Source organism: Coffea eugenioides, chromosome 10 (assembly GCF_003713205.1).
Source record: "Coffea eugenioides isolate CCC68of chromosome 10, Ceug_1.0, whole genome shotgun sequence".
Classification (NCBI taxonomy): domain Eukaryota; kingdom Viridiplantae; phylum Streptophyta; class Magnoliopsida; order Gentianales; family Rubiaceae; genus Coffea; species Coffea eugenioides.
Genome location: NC_040044.1, coordinates 9,386,025 through 9,404,338, shown reverse-complemented (window position 1 = coordinate 9,404,338; position 18,314 = coordinate 9,386,025). Strand labels below are relative to the sequence as shown.

At 36.0% G+C, this 18,314-nt stretch overlaps 1 non-coding gene and 1 pseudogene across 1 annotated transcript; one reads left to right on the top strand and one right to left on the bottom strand.

Annotated features, from left to right (window-relative positions):
- The first annotated feature begins 1,952 nt into the window (after positions 1-1,952).
- Positions 1,953-3,411, top strand: LOC113750369 (annotated as a pseudogene).
- Positions 3,412-11,851: 8,440 nt separating this feature from the next.
- On the bottom strand, positions 11,852-11,958 carry LOC113750955. Its single transcript, XR_003464720.1, has one exon. It is a non-coding gene; the product is annotated as a small nucleolar RNA R71 (small nucleolar RNA).
- Between the last annotated feature and the right edge of the window lie 6,356 nt (positions 11,959-18,314).

Below are 18,314 nucleotides of genomic sequence, written 5' to 3'. Positions count from 1 at the left end.
CAAGAATATGAAGAAACCTATGAAACGGTTCTTCCACTACATAAATAGATTTATGGATTGTAACTTCTATACATAATGTAACCATAAATCAAGAATTAATCCTCTTGGGAATACAAAGGGACATCCATACTTTTAATTGTTTCATAACAGAGGAGAAATAGTAGTGAGAATTTTCTTTCCATTGGCTTTGTTAGTGGATAACCGTTTGCTTATAACTATTCCCTACTCTATATTTAAAAGTTTACATGTGGCCTAAAAAAAAAAGGGTTGGTGAGCAGTCACGGCCAACAATAGTCGTCATTAAGTTGTAGAGAGGAAATAAAAAGTAAAAGAAATTAGATCTCCTGTTTTTGGAGTGTTTTTTAAATACAATAAAAATTTTTAAAAAGTACTCTAAAAGGTAATCTAAAAATTAGTCTAAATTTTTTTAAAATTTTTAAAAATATCTCAAAATATATTCTAGAAACTCTTCTATTCTTAAATATCCCAAAATATTTCTAAAAATATTCCAAAATATACTCTAAAAATTCTGCTACAGCAAAGTTTTTCAAAAATACCCTAAAAAACAGCTAATCCAAACTGAGCACTAGGTTTTTAGAAGACAAAAGGTTCAAGATTCTTCCATTTGCTTGTCATTCTGGGTTGGCTCTTGGCAGCATAATTCTCGCCAAGCAATAATTATCTTTCTAGAGTTTTGGATTGTTTAAATACGAGAAAACACATAGGGTGTGTCTGATGGACCCAAATTGATAAACGAACATAAATTCACAGAAATAATTACAAGAATTTGATATGTTAGGCAAAAGGGCAATTCTTCTTCCATTAATCAAACGAGGCTGTGGCTACACAGTACAAAAAGACAAATGTCATTTGAATTAAAAAACGAAAAAATAACTAATTTAACTATCTAAAACTATTTAGTATCTAATACTAGATGATAATTCGAATTTAATCGAGAGATAAAAAATCAAAATTCTATATCGCTATACTAATCATTGTGCTCTATAATTTTCAATAATTTATTTGAAATTCTATTTTATTCTTTTCTAGATTCACATCGATTATGAATAGATAAGAAATAATAGTTACTAATTAAGATTCTAATAATTTATAAAATTCCTATTCATATAAAATGGAAATTATATGAGCCTGCTTAGAAATTATGATTCATCATCGAGAATATTTTTTCTTTTAAAAGTCCTATTGCGACAAGAACCAGAGCCAATGCAGTCGGAGCGTAGAGTTGCATGCCTGTCCGCTAAGTAACTGCGACAAGGAATGGTTGTCACTGCAATCAATCATTGTTGAATTGTGTATAGGTTTTGGAATCATTCGTAATCTATTATATATGCATAATGCTTACCACTTTGGGAGGGAAAAAACTAGTAGTGTTCATCTTGAAAATCGAGCCCAGGTTCAGAACTAATATGATACCCATACCTTTATCTCTTTTCTAATTTTCTTTTTCACCTTACCGACCAAATCTTGGCCTTTGAAAATTAGGACCGATGGGAGAGCTCTATTCCCTAATAGCTAAAAGTTATAGAGCTTTCTTCTACAAGGAGACGTTCTAACTAATCAGCATATAATATTTAGTAACTATTGATTAAAGATATGGTAGTTGTTGAAGATATACCACGACTGGAAAGGCTATAAATTGCAATTACCCAAATAAAATCAGATCAGAAGTGAAGAATTCCATTCTTTTTTGTGCTTTCATGTCCATCTAGCCAATTAATTCCGACTCATCCATGGAGATCTCTTGGCTACTCATGCCCTTCTTAGCATGGTTAGCTGCAGCAGTATTGCTCTCAAGAATCACAAGTACCAAACGTCCCAAAAAGAACTATCCGCCGGGGCCAAAACCATGGCCAATTATTGGCAACTTACACCTTATTGACTCCCAACCACATCGATCTTTTCACTCTCTATACCACAAAAATGGAGGAATAATGCTGTTATGGTTTGGTGGCAAGCCTCTTATTGTAGCATCGACTCCTGAAGCAGCAAAAGAATTCTTGAAAAATCATGACTATAACTTCTCCTCCAGGCCAGCAAATGCAGCTGGAAAATACATTATTTACAATTATTCCGATGTTACATGGGCACCTTATGGTCCATACTGGAGACAAGGTAAGAAAATTTATCTCACCGAGTTGCTTAGCCCAAACCGTCTTGCCTCGTACTTTTGGGGAAGACGTACTTTAGTACCGAGGAATCCAACGATGATTCGGCGATAGTAACGTTTGAAGAATTGACAGCGATGCTGGACAAGTGGTTTGTCCTTAATGGTGTAGTAAACATTGGGGACTGGGTACCCTGGCTCAATGTTTTTGACTTGCAAGGTTATGTGAAGCAAATGAAGGAGGTGTACAAAGATTATGAGAAGTTCTTCAACTTTGTGCTTCAGGATCGTGAGGCCAGAAGAAAAGCAGGGAGATCTTGTCCCTCGAGATGTGGTGGACATTTAATTGAATTTGGCTGAGGATCCTAACCTTGAGGTTAAGCTCAATAGAGAATCTGTGAAGGGTTTAATACTGGTATGGATTACAATATGGCATTTTTATCAGTAATGAACAATTTTCTTCGGTTTTTTTCTTTTCATTTTTGCAAAAAATTCCGCAGTACATAGTTTCTTTTGCTCATTAATCTACTCTCTTTGTCAACATAGTTGATTTATTTCCCATTATATTGTATTATGATCCAGTCAGAGGCCCAAGATTCAAAGTCAGTTAAGAATCAAGAAATTGTGTAGCTCACAATTTAGGGTGACGGCCACTATATAAAATGCCTATTTATAGGACAATAATAGAACATACTAGCAACGTTTTGTGGCAAAACGTTTGCTCCAATAATAATCAAACAATTCTGCTTTAGTATTAAAAGAATGAGATTTGCTCTACATTTATTGGTTTCAGGACCTGCTACTCGGTGGTACAGACACCTCAACTAACACAGTTGAATTTGTGATAATGGCATTGGTTAAACATCCACTCCTTACTGAGAAGGTAACAGAAGAGCTGGATAGAGTTGTAGGTAGAGATAGATGGGTAGAAGAGGATGATTTCCCAAATCTGCCTTTGGAGCATTGGAAGGGATCCAAATTATTGGGATTCTCCAGAAAAATTCTTGCCGGAGAGATTTCTGGAGAAGGATATTGACATAAAGGGAAAAAATTTTGAGCTGTTGGCTTTCGGCTCCGGTCGAAGGAGATGCACTGGTTATGCTCTTGGATTGAAGGCTGTTAGATCAATGTTGTCCAATTTATTGCATGGATTCAACTTGAAGTTGCCTGATGGTATGAAGGCGGAAGATGTTTGTATGGATGAAGTCTATGGATTCACGACTCATCCAAAGGTTCCCATAAAATTGATACTTGAACCTCGGCTTCGAAAGGATCTGTATACTTAGTTTCCATCTCTTCGTGCCTTACTGGACACGGCGGAAAGGGAAAATATTAAGGTCAATAAAAGCCTCAAAGGTTAAGAATATTACTGCATTTACTATGTCTATTGTTGGGTAGCATTCATCTTTTGTAATGAATAACTATTGAAAAATAATGCTGCTGGCTACCATACATGCATCTCTAGTAAGGATAAATTCCCGCTTGTGTGATTAAAATTTTGGTGATGTTGCCTCATACATGGACAATTTAGGGAGTAAATGAGATTTTTTTTAATCCTATACTAAATATAAGATTGAATCTTGGAAAGTTGTCTTTGTTACCATGCATATCCTTTTATGTTGGCTAGCTAGCCTTGGTCAGCTCCGGTACTTTTCAAGGTTCTGCTGTCTTAAACTCTTAGTTTGATGGCAACCAAATAGGGAAAAATCCACTTTTCGTTCCTAAACTTTGAGTTAGGGGACACATTTCATTCTCAAACTTTTAGACGCACCACATTTAGTACATGAATTAATTATTATTTTTTCATATTTAGTCAAAAAAATGGTAAATTACTTAATTTGGATGGAAAAAGTCATGTGTTTGGCACGTGATCGTTAAGTAAAACCAATTTCTCAGTCAAAATCAAAGGCCACGTTAACCTTCTCCATCCAAATTGAATATTTTACCATTTTTGGACTAAATATAGCCCAAAATAATTAATTCATATACTAAATGTAATGCGTCTAAAAGTTTGAGAATAAAATGTGTCCCTAATTCAAAGTTCAAAGACGAAAAGTGGACTTTTCCCCAACCAAATATATTTTTTTAGAAGGAACCGTTGCTTTAAAGCTTGAAAAATGTACGATTAGGACAATACTATATACATGGTGTTTATGCAGTTTTTCCATCAAAATTCATGTCCAGTCCGACTATAAGTTCATTGTGGTGCCGTAGGGCAGATGCTTTCGTATTTCCTTGTTTTTGTAATGTTCCATTTCTTCACTGTTAAAAGGTACAGTAATTTAAAGAGTTACAGACCAGAAAAATGGAACGTTACAGCATCGGCTAATTGACCTTTGATTTGGACAGAATCTGGTTGTTCCTCAGTGTAATTAGTTTTGCAGAAATCTTGGGGAGGTTTCTACTTTCTAGTTAGTTTATCTATGGTGCAAGTGGGCAGCTCGACAAGGTGTTGTCATCCAGATCTCTCCTCCTGATATTATACCATTTCTTTATTTTGAACAAGTTAACGTGTCATTTTTTTTTTTTTTTTTTGTCGACGGAGTGGGTGTCCGGGTCAAGTCCGTAAAGGCGGCCCGACTAATCCCACTTCGGCCCGGCCCAGCGCCCCAACCAGACCTAACACGTTAGATGCACGGAGAAGCCGATGTTGCTGCGGAGGTTCGACCCCAGGACCTGACGGTCCCGAGGAAGAGGCGCCAACCACCAGCCCATTCACGTGGGGGCAGTTAACGTGTCATTAGTGGCATGAATCATTGGTTGAATTATAGGCCCTTTGTGGAATTAATAACTAATTGATTATGTCATTGATATCATAAGTCCCCCTTTGATTTAGCCTTAAGATATTCTACAATTCTCTTAAAAAATTTAGGACATAAGAATCACTTTAATAATGTCATATCATTGTTCAATTTACCGTCATTGATTAATTAGACAACCAATATGACTTAATTGATCAGCTATTAGTATTAAGGTATGAGTTTTTCTAATGGTCGTTCAATGGACACTTGTTAGGATATCTATGCATACGTTAACAATTATTACCTTATCTTACATCTATATGCTTTCTTTATCTAACTTTATATCTTCAAAATATTAATAGCTGAACTACATCTACACGAATGCTCACTGGATACTGAACAGACATAACCTTAAAGTAAATAATTACTTAACGAATTAATTATTGGTATAGTAGTAACTTTTTTCTTAATGACCAGGCATGGATAGGTAGTACCTTTATGGAAAAATGATTGCCAATTTGAATTAAGATGACGTATCATACATTTATACTTGCTCGTTATACGAAAAGTGTTGAAAAAATAATCATAAACTAAAATATTAATTTCTTATGTTTTCTTTACAAATTATTTATACATATTACTTGCTCAATGTTCATCGAGAAACGAAACCTATTAGTACATTACTACATGGTCCGCAACCAAAATCATGCCAGAGGATTTCCTCTTGGATCATCTATACATGATTCCTGGGGTGTATCATTTCCAAGTGGAGTTTGACTAAAAGATCAAGCCTATAATTGCCCAAAGCCTTATCTTAAGATAATCAACTCTAAATTAGGTTGATTATGAAAACTTTTTTTTGGGGGGGGGGGGGGGGCTCATGTGAAGCATGAATCTTAATCAGTTCAATAATTCATGGTCAATTTAAAGGACATTACAATTTATACTGCTAGCAATTACTCGGTTAATGTGGTAAATTGAATCGTTGGCTTTTTATAGCTGACAAGGAAAGATCTAAAATCCCTGTACCAATAATTCATGGTGAATTTAAAGTACCTAGAATTTAAAGTACTAATTCATGGTATGCGAGAGGAACATCTGTCTGTATATCTTATCTTGAACAGCAGATTAGTGTTATGAATCATGCTGTAGTCTTCCCAACCGACTTTTCCCCACACGTAATCTCCCTCATCAAATGCTGGATCTCCTGATTTTATCACCTTGGCCACTCCATAACCAACTAGTACCTGATGAAACTGATGAAGCTATTTTTCACCTCAAGGTCACTCTCTTTTAGATATACTGTGACATGACTTTTCAACACAATCTGTTTGTTAGGATGCATTGCATTGCCCAATTTCTCCATTCCCTCCCTACTCTTTAATTTTCAGTTATGGTATGGTATGGTATGGCAATAGAGAAGGCGACTCCTATTTACCATGATGCCTAGTTTCATTTGTTGGCACATTTGGAGGGCGAGGAACGGAGCAGTTTTTGAAGGGACTCGGATGCAGCTGGATCATATTTGCCGGGCCGTTCTCTCAGATATTACATCAGGGTTGGAGATTCATTTTAATATAAAGTTGGGATGGGTCTCATTCCCTCAGCTATATGACTGGTCTGGTCAACAAGACGGTGGCATCAGAGTTCAGCTCGTGTGGTGGAGGGCGAAGGAACCGAGTTGTCTAACACTAAATACGGACGGTTGTTCAAAGGGTAATCCTGGATGGAGTGGCGGTGTAGGGGTCTTACGGGACTCTTTAGGACGGCCTATTTTGGATTTCTCGGCATTCTTTGGGAAACGGTTAAGCTTACATGCGGAAGCCCTCGCATTATTAACTGGACTGCAGCTGTGTGTGGAGAAGGGGTTCGTCAATATGGAGATTCATTCGGATTCTCAGGTATTGGTGGGAATACTTCAACGATGCATTAGGTGTTCGTGGCAGATCTGGAACGAGGTACAACAAATCCAGGAGCTGGTAGCTGATGTGGAGAGATTCTCTCATTGCTTCAGAGAAGCCAATCGAGTGGCAAATATTCTAGCCAATGTGGGTGTCTCTTATCAGCATCAGAATTGTGTTATCTATGATAACATAAGCATGTTCCCAAAGTTAGCAAGGGAAGAGATCCGTCTAGATAGGTTAGGCATGTCATCTATAAGGAGGGTAAGAGAGGCAAAGGTGACAATACCGCGTGCTGGGGAAAATTTGTAGTTCTGGCTCCTTTTTTATTCATTTGCTTCAATAAATAAAAAATTTAATTTAAAAAAAAAGACCTCTATAGCTGAATTCTATTGCAGTTTCTACTTAGAGAGCTTTCAAACTATATGGTTCGTGATGTGGGGCTGAATTATTAGCATCATCCACAAATAAGTAAAGTTTAAGATGCTAATCCATTTCTTTTTTTGTTTTTTATTTAGTTGGGTTGGTGGGTGGGGTAAGTAATGCTATTGCATTATTTTGGTTTGGTAACATATTAATTTTTGGATACGCATTATATTTTTCATACGTGAGGTGTGAATCATGAGATATCCAATATATGCCCTATCGTTAAATACATGAAAATTCAATAAATAACGAAACTAGAGTTGATCTTTTATATTATCATAGATTGAAAATGAGACTTAGGCCTTGTTTTATAACTCAATTCAATACTTAAGGGGTTCACATTTTAATATATTCAGATGAGTTTGACAACTAAAAATAGAACATTTTAATTAATTATGTGGCACCTAATTTTCTAGGCAAAATTTCAAAAAATACGTGATAATCTATTCACCATTATTTAATGCAAAATATTATGAGAATTTAATATTTTCAGATGTGTTGGGTAACTAAAAATAGAGAATCTTAATTAATTAAGTGTTACGTAATTTTCTAGGTAAAACTTACTCCAAAAATAAGTAATAACTTATTCACTTATCATTTAATGTAAAATATTCTCAAATGTGAGGATTTTAATAATTAACAATTCAGTAACTTAATAGATCCAAACTTTAAATTTCAAATTTCAAATTTTAGTTTTATCAAATGTACCCTTAAAAACAAGACCAGGAGTGCAAGAATAGCTTACAGCATTATTGTGATAGCTTCCTAATGTATACAATTGTAGGGTTTCGACACAATTTGAATTTAAAGATTACAAATTTCAGCCAGGAAAGAAAAAAAAAGTCTTTGAGGATGTATGGTAAAATTGAAATTTTAAATCTAACATTTAAAGATTGAAATTTAGATAATGAAATTCAAGTTTGCTGAATTCATAAAGTCAAATTTGTTGAATTTGAGCACCTGATTGAAGTATTATATCTTATGCATATTATAAAGTTTAATACCAAAATCTTATTTTACTATTATGTTAAATTAATTTTTAAAATACTAATTTTAGTAGTGATGAATCGAAGACTAATATGAAAAGTGAATTTATATGTGTGAGAGTGAAAGAGAGAGTGTGTGAGGATATTTTTATGTGTGAAATTTTTTTTCTTGTAAAGAAAAAATTTGTGTTTTTATTGTGTAATAAATACATTATGTTTTAAAATGTTCATTGGAGAAGAAGTGTTTGCTATTACAGGTGGATGTGTGAGAGAAAGTGATTGTGTGTATGTGTGCGTGAGAGAGAGAAAGAGAGACAAAGAGACGTGTGTGAGAGAGTATATTAACATGAAAGTGTGTGTGAAAGATATAGAAATTATTATTTGTAAAAAGTTCAAGAGGGAAAGTCTAATTTTTTCTAGGATGTATGTGAAAACATTTAATATTTGAAAGAGGCACACACACATATCTTGGGGGAGAGAGAGCAAAATCGGTTGTGTTTGGATTGCATTTTTCATGATTTTTCATGGAAAAATTACTGTAGCGATTTGATGTATGTGAGGAAAAAAGGTAATAGGGAAATGTGATCACGGAAAACGATGTAATTTTTCGACGGAAACCGCAATCCAAACAAAATCAGTACTTTTTATAAGGACATTGATGAAAACCTTAACATATTTAAGTTACACAAAAAGATTTGTAAAATCTTGGACGAGTGACTACCCTCCCTACCCTGTTTACTTAGGGACCATGTAGACGTATACATGATGTGAGAAAGTGTTTTTGGTAAGAAAAATTATACAAGAGTTGGGTTTAGGTTTTATTGTCCACTGGTGTAATATGATAACAAAATTTTAAGTGCTAGCGCTAGAAAGATTTGTATTAGTTACGAACGAAAAGAAAAAAGGTTAAACCAACTACTCATGTTTACTAGTTTAAAAAAGAAAAAGAAAAAAAGCCAACATCCTGATGTAATTTGTCCTCTAAAAAACATTAGTGAGAAGTGTATTAGAATTTAAATTAGTTGGAATTGAACAAAGCAAATTGGTTTTGTGTGTGGGTGATAAGAGTTTATTTTACGTATTTTTAAGTGCATTTTATTAGTTAATTTTGAGTTGATTTTTTAGTTTTATAATTAAAATAAAGAGGTTTTTGGTAAAATTATATATTTTTGGTAAAAGTGGATAATATTGCATTTCTATTGATTTTAATAGTAAAAACTTCATTTTTATGCAGGAATGATGATTCAATCACCAAAGGATGTCAAATGAGGTAAAAAATAGGGATTTGGTGATAAATTCAAGTGGCAACAAGAAGAATGAAGTGAAAAACGTTCAAGTGAGGAAATGCAATACAAGTCAGTTTTGACACTCTTCAGTATTTTGACCATATCTGGAGCTACACTTATCGGATTGAGGTGATTTTTATACCATTTTAAAGCTAAGAAAGAGACCTACAATTCGTATGAAGACATCGAAATCCATTTCTGCCATCTTCATGGGCAAAACGTTGGAATACAGAAGCTGCACCCTGTGGTCGGAAGTTAAAACAGAGGTTTGAACAGGTGACAGTATTTCGATCATATCTCAGGCTACAAAGCTCCGATTTGGATGATTCTTGAAGCATTGGAAAGCTAACTCAAAGGGCTACAACTTTTGTGTTTTGCACAAAAGCTAGTTCGGCCTTTATGATAGGGAAAATCGCAGATGAAGTAAGGCCAAAGTGAATACGCGAGTACACAAAACGTGACTTGTAACCGCGTTTTGTGTAGGCGCGTTTTATAGCCGAAATTCTGCAATTTGACTCAGCCAATTCTCTTGTGTTCATACCACTTTCCAGCTATAAGATGCAAGGGAATTCGGTGCACATGCTTCAGAAGACAAAAGGGCAAGAAAAGTGGCTTATTTTCAAGTCAAAAATATTGGTTTTTGACTATGCTAACAAAGTGGAGATTTGGGAATCAAAGGATAGATTTTGACTTGGAAAAATGGAGCATTTGAGTGTTTTTTATGCAGAGATATGGGGAGAGATCTGGGAACCATTCGTAGCTTAGCTTCTTACAGAAAAACATATTCTCTCTAGCTAGGTACTTGCAAAGGACAATTGAGGTTTCATCTTGTAATCATCTAAGTTCAAGACAAGGAGATTTTTGGAAGGCTTCACCATATCTTGGCTAAGACTTTCTTTACTCTTTTTGTATTTGTAAATTCATGATGATTTGCATTAATGAAGTTATGAGTGTTTCATCATTCATGAGTAGCTAATTTCCTTTATCTAGGGAGTAGATGAAGCTTATGGCCAAATGATATGAAGTGATTGTGATTTATGCTTGTTATGTCTTGTATTAACTTATCTACTTGTGTATGTTGGATTACTTGTTGTTGCTTGATCACCAATGGCAGGTTTATAGTTGTTTTTACTCATTGAGAAATGGTAAAAATAATGGAATGACATAAGTAGAGCTTGAGTAGTATATTCATGAGAATAGAAATACATTCAAGTGGATGAAATCTGCATTTCATGTGTGAATAAGAACAGATTTAGTATTTACCAAGAGATTAGGAAAAACTAATCTGTTTTAACCCATTATTATCATGAGAATGTGATTTTGGTATTTCTGGAAATGAATCCTTGGTTAAACAATAGCAGTAACAAGTGTTGAATTAATTCATTTTAGATCTTTTGTGTCATAAGTGGAATCTACATCCCTAGATCTTAATATTTAGTGAATTCTACTCCCCTTGAGATATTGCAATTTTCTAGTTAAGAACTTTTGTAGTTGAATTAAAATCTGAAGTTTCTGCTCAAATTAATTGTGAGTCTAAATAATAGAGTAAATTAGTATCTAATAATTGTTTTAAATTGCTCCTCGTGGGATCGACCCGATACACATCTCGTACTACAATTGCGACCTGTATACTTGCAGTCCAACGGGTGTAAATTCGGAATTAAACTTGCACTTAAAGTAAAAACCCGTCAAGTTTTTGGCGCCGTTGCCGGGGAGCGGCAATATTAGAGCCTAATCATCTTTATTAATTTAGACAGCTTTATTTTTTAGATTATATTTAATCTTATATTGTAATCAGTTTTTTTTACCATTGAAGTTGCATAATATCCCTTATTTCTGTTTGTAGTGTATGCACCGGGAGTCTCGAGAAGTCGCACCTTTCGATTCAGAAATTGAGAGGACACTACGTAGACAAAGGAGGCACACACAACAGCAAGAGGAACAAGAGATTTGGCAACCGATAGAGGAAATTTTGATAGAACTACCATTTGCGGAAGAGATGGCCGAAAATGACCAAAATAGGCGAGTTCTACGAGATTATACTCTACCGGGAACACAAGGATCTCAAACAAGCATAGTAAGGCCTACGGTAAATGCTAACAATTTTGAGATTAAACCATCACTTATCCAAATGGTTCAACAATCTCAATTTGGAGGTAATGCAGTAGAAGATCCTAATACACACTTAGCTACATTCTTGGAAATTTGTGATACAATTAAAATGAATGGAGTTAGTGATGATGCTATAAGGCTAAGATTGTTCCCATTTTCATTGAGAGATAAGGCCAAACTTTGGCTACACTCTCATGCTCCTAATACTTTCACTGGATGGGATGAACTATCAAGAGCATTCTTAAATAAGTATTTTCCACCAGGTAAGACTGCTAAGTTTAGAATGGATATCACTGGTTTTAGTCAAATGGAAGGAGAATCATTATATGAAGCATGGGAAAGGTTTAGAGATTTGCTTCGGAAATGTCCACATCATGGACTGCCGGAGTGGTTAATCATACAAACCTTCTATAATGGTTTAGTTTTTTCTACTAAAACTATGATTGATGCAGCTGCAGGTGGAGATTTAATGGGTAAATCACCCCAAGAGGCTCATAATTTGATAGAAGAAATGGCAGCAAATAACTACCAATGGGCCAATGAAAGAGGTAATACGAGACGTCACGCAGGTATGATAGAAATGGACACTCTCAATATGCTGAGTACTCAAATGAATAATGTGATGAAATTGCTAAGTAGACAAGGTGGAGCTGGTCCAAGTTCATCTAATGCACATGTAGCATGTTGTTCTATATGTGGAGGTGAACATGATACTAATGAGTGTGTTGATTCTGAGCAGGTACAATTTGTCAATAATTACAACCGAAATGCTCCAAATAATCCCTACTCGAATACTTACAATCCGGGGTGGAGAAATCATCCAAACTTTGGATGGAAAGATCAAGGCAATCAACAAAGGCCAACCAATCCGCCGGGATTTCAATCAAGGCAACAACAAGCTGAAACTAAACCTGGTTGGGAGATGGCAGTGGAAAAGCTTGCAAAAGTTACCTCGGACAGATTTGAGCGAGTAGAAGGAAGGTTGGACCAACTCACTACAATGTACAGGAATGTAGAGGTCCAAATTGGTCAAATTGCTAGTTCTTTGAATAATCGAAATCAAGGAGAATTACCTAGCAAAACAGAGGTCAATCCTAAGGAGCATGTGAAAGCCATTACTCTTCGTAGTGGTAGACAATTAGAAGATCCTCCAGTGAAGGAAGTTGAGAAAGATGTGAATGAAAAACAAGAAGAAAAGCAGAGGAACCAAGAGGCGATTGTGGAGGAAAATAGTCGGGAGAATCCAAGAGAAAAGCAACCATCATCTTCCACTACCATTCCAATACCCCCTGCGGTTCCATTTCCACAAAGATTAAAGCAAAATAAGTTTGATAAAGATTTTGAAAAATTTGTTAAACTTTTCAAACAATTGCACATTAACATTCCTTTTGCCGATGCTATTTTGCAGATTCCATCTTATGCTAAATTTCTCAAGGAAATCATGACTAGAAAAAGAAAGTTGGAAGACTGCGAAACAATAGCATTAACGGAGGAATGTAGTGCAATTATTCAAAATAAGCTACCACCGAAGTTGAAGGATCCGGGGAGTTTTTCTATACCTTGCACCATAGGTAACGTTGATTTTTCTAAGGCATTGTGTGATCTTGGTGCTAGTGTATCATTAATACCTTTAACGGTGGCTAGACAATTGGGTTTGCATGAGCTTAAACGCACTAATATTACTTTGCAACTAGCGGATCGGTCTATTAGATATCCATTGGGAGTGTTGGAGAATGTATTGATAAAAGTTCAAAAATTTATCATTCCAGTAGATTTTGTGGTATTAGATATGGAAGAAGATATATCTATACCAATTATTCTAGGTAGACCATTTCTAGCTACTGCAGGTACTATTATTGATGTCAAAAATGGCAAGCTTAAGTTTCAAGTAGGTGAAGAAGAGGTAGAATTTAATTTGAATGAAATGGAAAAATACCCGTCTTTTACCGATCATGCTTATTCTATTGGCACAATTGATAAACTAACCCAAGAGATGAGTCAAGCCAACTTTGACTTAGATCCTCTTGAGTATTGTTTAATGAGTTTAGGTAAGCAAGAAGATGTTTGTGAAGAAATTGAAGAATTGGCCAAGTACTTGGATTTTCAAGCACCTTATAAAAGGGGTAATTTGTATGAAAGTCTTGGCAAAGGAAAAGGGTTTTCACAATCTTCAGAAATTGAACCTCCAAAGTTAGAGCTCAAGCCACTTCCGACTCATCTAAGGTATGAATTTCTTGGAGAAAATAAAAATTTACCTGTAATTGTTAGTGCTGACCTTGATGATGAACAATGTGCAAAGTTGTTAAGAGTTCTAAGAAGGCATAAGAAGGCAATTGGATGGACAATTTCAGACATTAAAGGTATAAGTCCTTCTATATGCATGCATCGAATTTTATTGGAGGACAATTGCAAACCAGTGGTGGAAACACAAAGAAGACTCAATCCAAACATGAAAGAGGTGGTAAGAAATGAAATTCTTAAATGGCTTGACGCAGGTATAGTTTTTCCTATCTCCGATAGTGTTTGGATTAGTCCAATTCATGTGGTACCAAAGAAAGGTGGAATGACTACAATCGTGGGTAAAAATGATGAATTAATTCCATCTAGACTTGTGGTAGGGTGGAGAGTGTGTATTGATTATCGTAAGTTAAATACGGTAACAAGAAAAGATCATTTTCCCTTACCATTTCTTGATCAATTATTGGAGCGAATAGCTGGATATGAATTTTACTGTTTTCTTGATGGTTTTTCAGGATATAATCAAATAGCTATAGCTCCAGAGGATCAAGAGAAGACCACATTTACATGTCCTTATGGCACTTTTGCCTTTAGAAGAATGCCATTTGGGTTATGCAATGCTCCCGCAACTTTTCAACGATGCATGATGGCGATTTTTTCTGATTATATTGAGAAAATTATGGAGATATTTATGGATGATTTTTCTGTGTATGGTTCATCTTTTGATCAGTGTCTTCATAATTTGGAATTGATTTTGCAGAGATGCGAGGAAACAAATCTTGTACTGAATTGGGAGAAATGTCATTTTATGGTAAAAGAAGGAATTGTCTTAGGACACAAGATTTCCTCCAAGGGAATTGAGGTGGATCAAGCCAAAATAGAAGTCATCGAAAAATTGCCACCCCCAAGCAATGTCAAAGGGATAAGGAGTTTTTTAGGACATGCTGGCTTTTATAGACGTTTTATTAAAGATTTTTCTAAAATAGTAAAGCCATTATGTGATTTATTATGTAAAGATTCTCCTTTTCAATTTGATGACAATTGTTTGGTTGCATTTGAAAGGTTGAAGAAGGAATTGATTTCAGCCCCAATTATAACTTCGCCCGATTGGTCACTACCATTTGAATTGATGTGTGATGCAAGTGATTATGCGGTTGGAGCAGTTTTGGGACAAAAGAAAGAAGGACGGTTGCACGTCATTTACTATGCTAGCAAGTTGCTAAACGAGGCACAACTCAATTACGCAACTACAGAAAAAGAGCTATTGGCAGTGATATTTGCTTTGGATAAATTTAGATCTTATTTAGTAGGATCTAAAGTTATTATATATACGGACCATGCGGCTCTTAAATATTTGTTACGTAAAAAAGATGCAAAACCAAGACTAATTCGGTGGATTCTTTTATTGCAGGAATTTGATGTGGAGATAAAAGACAAAAAGGGATCGGAGAATTTAGTTGCAGATCATCTATCACGTTTGGAATATATCCCAGTCAAAGATCAAGTTCCGATCCAAGAGAATTTTCCGGATGAGTTTGTCCTAGCACTTAGCAACTCTCCATGGTATGCAGATTTCGCTAATTATTTGGTAAGTGGGGAAATTCAAAAAGGGCTTAATTATCATCAAAGGAAGAAATTTTTGCATGATGTGAAGAGTTACTTTTGGGAGGAACCATTGCTGTACAAACATTGTGCCGATGGTATGGTACGAAGATGTATTCCAGAAAATGAGGTACGTAATATTTTATATCATTGTCATAATCTTGAAACAGGTGGTCATTTTAGCACTTCAAAGACTGCAGCAAAGGTATGGCAATCAGGGTTTTATTGGCCAACCATGTATCGAGACGTTCGGGAATATGTTAAAAATTGTGATGCATGCCAAAGAACTGGAAATATATCTCGAAAGAATGAAATGCCCCTAACTACCTTTTTAGAAGTTGAATTATTTGATATATGGGGTATAGACTTTATGGGACCATTTCCAAGTTCTTTTAATAATAAGTACATCTTAGTAGCAGTGGATTATGTTTCTAAATGGGTAGAAGCAGTCGCTTCACCCACTAATGACTCTAAGGTTGTACTTAGGTTTCTTAAAAAGAACATTTTTTGCAGGTTTGGTATACCTAAGGCCATAATAAGTGATGAAGGAAAACATTTTTGTAACAAACAACTGGATTCCTTATTGTTTAAATATGGCTGTAGGCACAAGACATCACTCCCGTACCATCCTCAAGCCAATGGACAAGCGGAGCTAGCTAATCGTGAGATAAAGCTCATTTTGGAAAAAACTGTGAATAAATCACGCAAGGATTGGGCTACAAAGCTAGATGACACACTATGGGCTTACCGAACGGCATTTAAGACTCCTTTAGGGATGTCGCCGTATCGTTTAGTCTATGGAAAAGCTTGTCACTTACCTGTAGAGATTGAACATAAAGCTTATTGGGCTATTAAAGCAATTAATATAGATTTTAATCTTGCAGGTGGAAGGAGATTACTTGAGCTGAGTGAATTGGAGGAACACCGGTTACATGCATATGAAAATGCCAAAATTTACAAAGAAAAGATCAAATATTGGCATGACAAGCACATTATTCCTAAACAATTTCAGGTAGGGCAAAAAGTGCTTTTATTCAATTCACGCCTGAGGTTATTTCCAGGAAAATTAAAGTCAAGGTGGTCTGGACCTTTTGAAGTCACTCAAGTATTTCCCTATGGAGCGGTTGAAGTGGCAAATTCAAGAAATGAAAGGTTTAAGGTCAATGGACAACGATTGAAACCCTACTTGGCAGGTGAAATAGTACCCAAGGGACTCATATGTCTTTTGGGCGACTCTTCTTCAATTTAAGAAACTGAATGTTTCAGTCGAGCCAACGACTATAAACAAAAGCGCTAATTGGGAGGCAACCCAATGTTTAGGTTATTTGTGTTAATTTTTTGTGATTTTTAGACTTAAATAAGTGTTTTAGTTAATTTGTTGTTTTTGTGTTATAGGGTTGGCAAATGGAAGTAAGAATGACCATTTGAGATGAAAAGGGCAAACTTCGATCAAGCAACTCAACCCCTCGATTTGCGTTAAAGGTGTTTTTGATTCATTATAAAGGGGTAAAATGCAGGTTTTTAATGTTTTACATTTGTTCCAGTCATTAAAATTGGCAAACAAATGATCTATGATGCATTTTGAGTCATTGGGGTACCTTTTGTAATTTTTCAAAAGTTGAAATTCTGCTAAAAATCGAAGCAGAAAACGCGTTTTCCAAGAAAACGCGACTCAAAGTCGCGTTTCTCAGAATCGCGTTTTCAATTCTGCGCCTGCAGAACAGAAAACGCGCCTTTAAAACGCGACTTGAAGTCGCGTTTTTTTTAGGAAGTCGCGTTTTCTCGCCTGAGCAAAAACAGAAAACGCGACACAGTAAAACGCGACTTCAAGTCGCGTTTTAATGCTTAAACGCGTTTTCAATTCTGCAATATTTGTGCAGAAAACGCGACTTCAAAAACGCGCGTTGAAGGCGCGTTTTCAGTCGCGTTTTCAGTTCACATTTTTGCTTCAAAAACGCGATTTCCAGAACATTTCTTCACTTTTCCATTTTCCAGCCGCGTTTCTTCCTTTTCTCTTCTACCCAACTCACAAATCTTCCATTTTGTTCCATAATCTTGCTAGAAATCATCACCCCAACGCCTTTTGAGCTTCATACAACCTTTTTAACCGATTAAAATCAAAGAAAAACACCTAAAATCAGGTTTTTGAGCGATTGAAGGTTAGGGTTCTTAAACTCTAATTTCTTCAATTGGAGGTCAATTGGAGGTTGTTTCATAGGGCTTTTGACATTTTTAGCATCACCAAACATCCTTCTACGTGATTGAGGTACTATGCCAAGGGGAAGACGTGTAATAACCTCGTCCTCTAGCAGTGAGGAGAGGGAGGAAAATGAACAAATGGAAGTATCTGAAGAGGAGAGTTCACCTTCTCCTCCGCCAGTGAGTCGTCAACCTGGTGAGGGCACTTCTCGTGGAGCGGGAATGTCTGTATTTGACAGTGCTCGGTTCAACACTCGCAGGAATCAGGAGTGGCATGAGGCGCGTGCTAATTTGGAGTTTTTATTTGAGATGCACGTCAGTCCACCAGTTGAGATGATGTACAACATCTCAGAAGCTTTTGCTCAACTAGGATGGGCTCCGATTCTCACCCTTCCAAACCATTACTACCCAGACCTGGTGCGCGAGTTTTACGCCAACATTGAAAGTAAGGCGCGCCATAGTGGAGAAATAATTGAGTCCTGGGTGCGTGGAAGACGAATCACCTTGTCACGGCAAGATTTGGCTGCTATTTTGGGGTGTATGGATGACGGACGTCCAGTAGACTTGAAGAAGGAGTTTGTTCCCCCGAATAGGAGGTGGGATCCATCATTGGCCATGGCTAGGTTTGGTCTCGAGTACCAACCTTTTCGCTCTACCAGAAAGGAGACTATATTGGCAAATGTATTCGAACCTCGTCA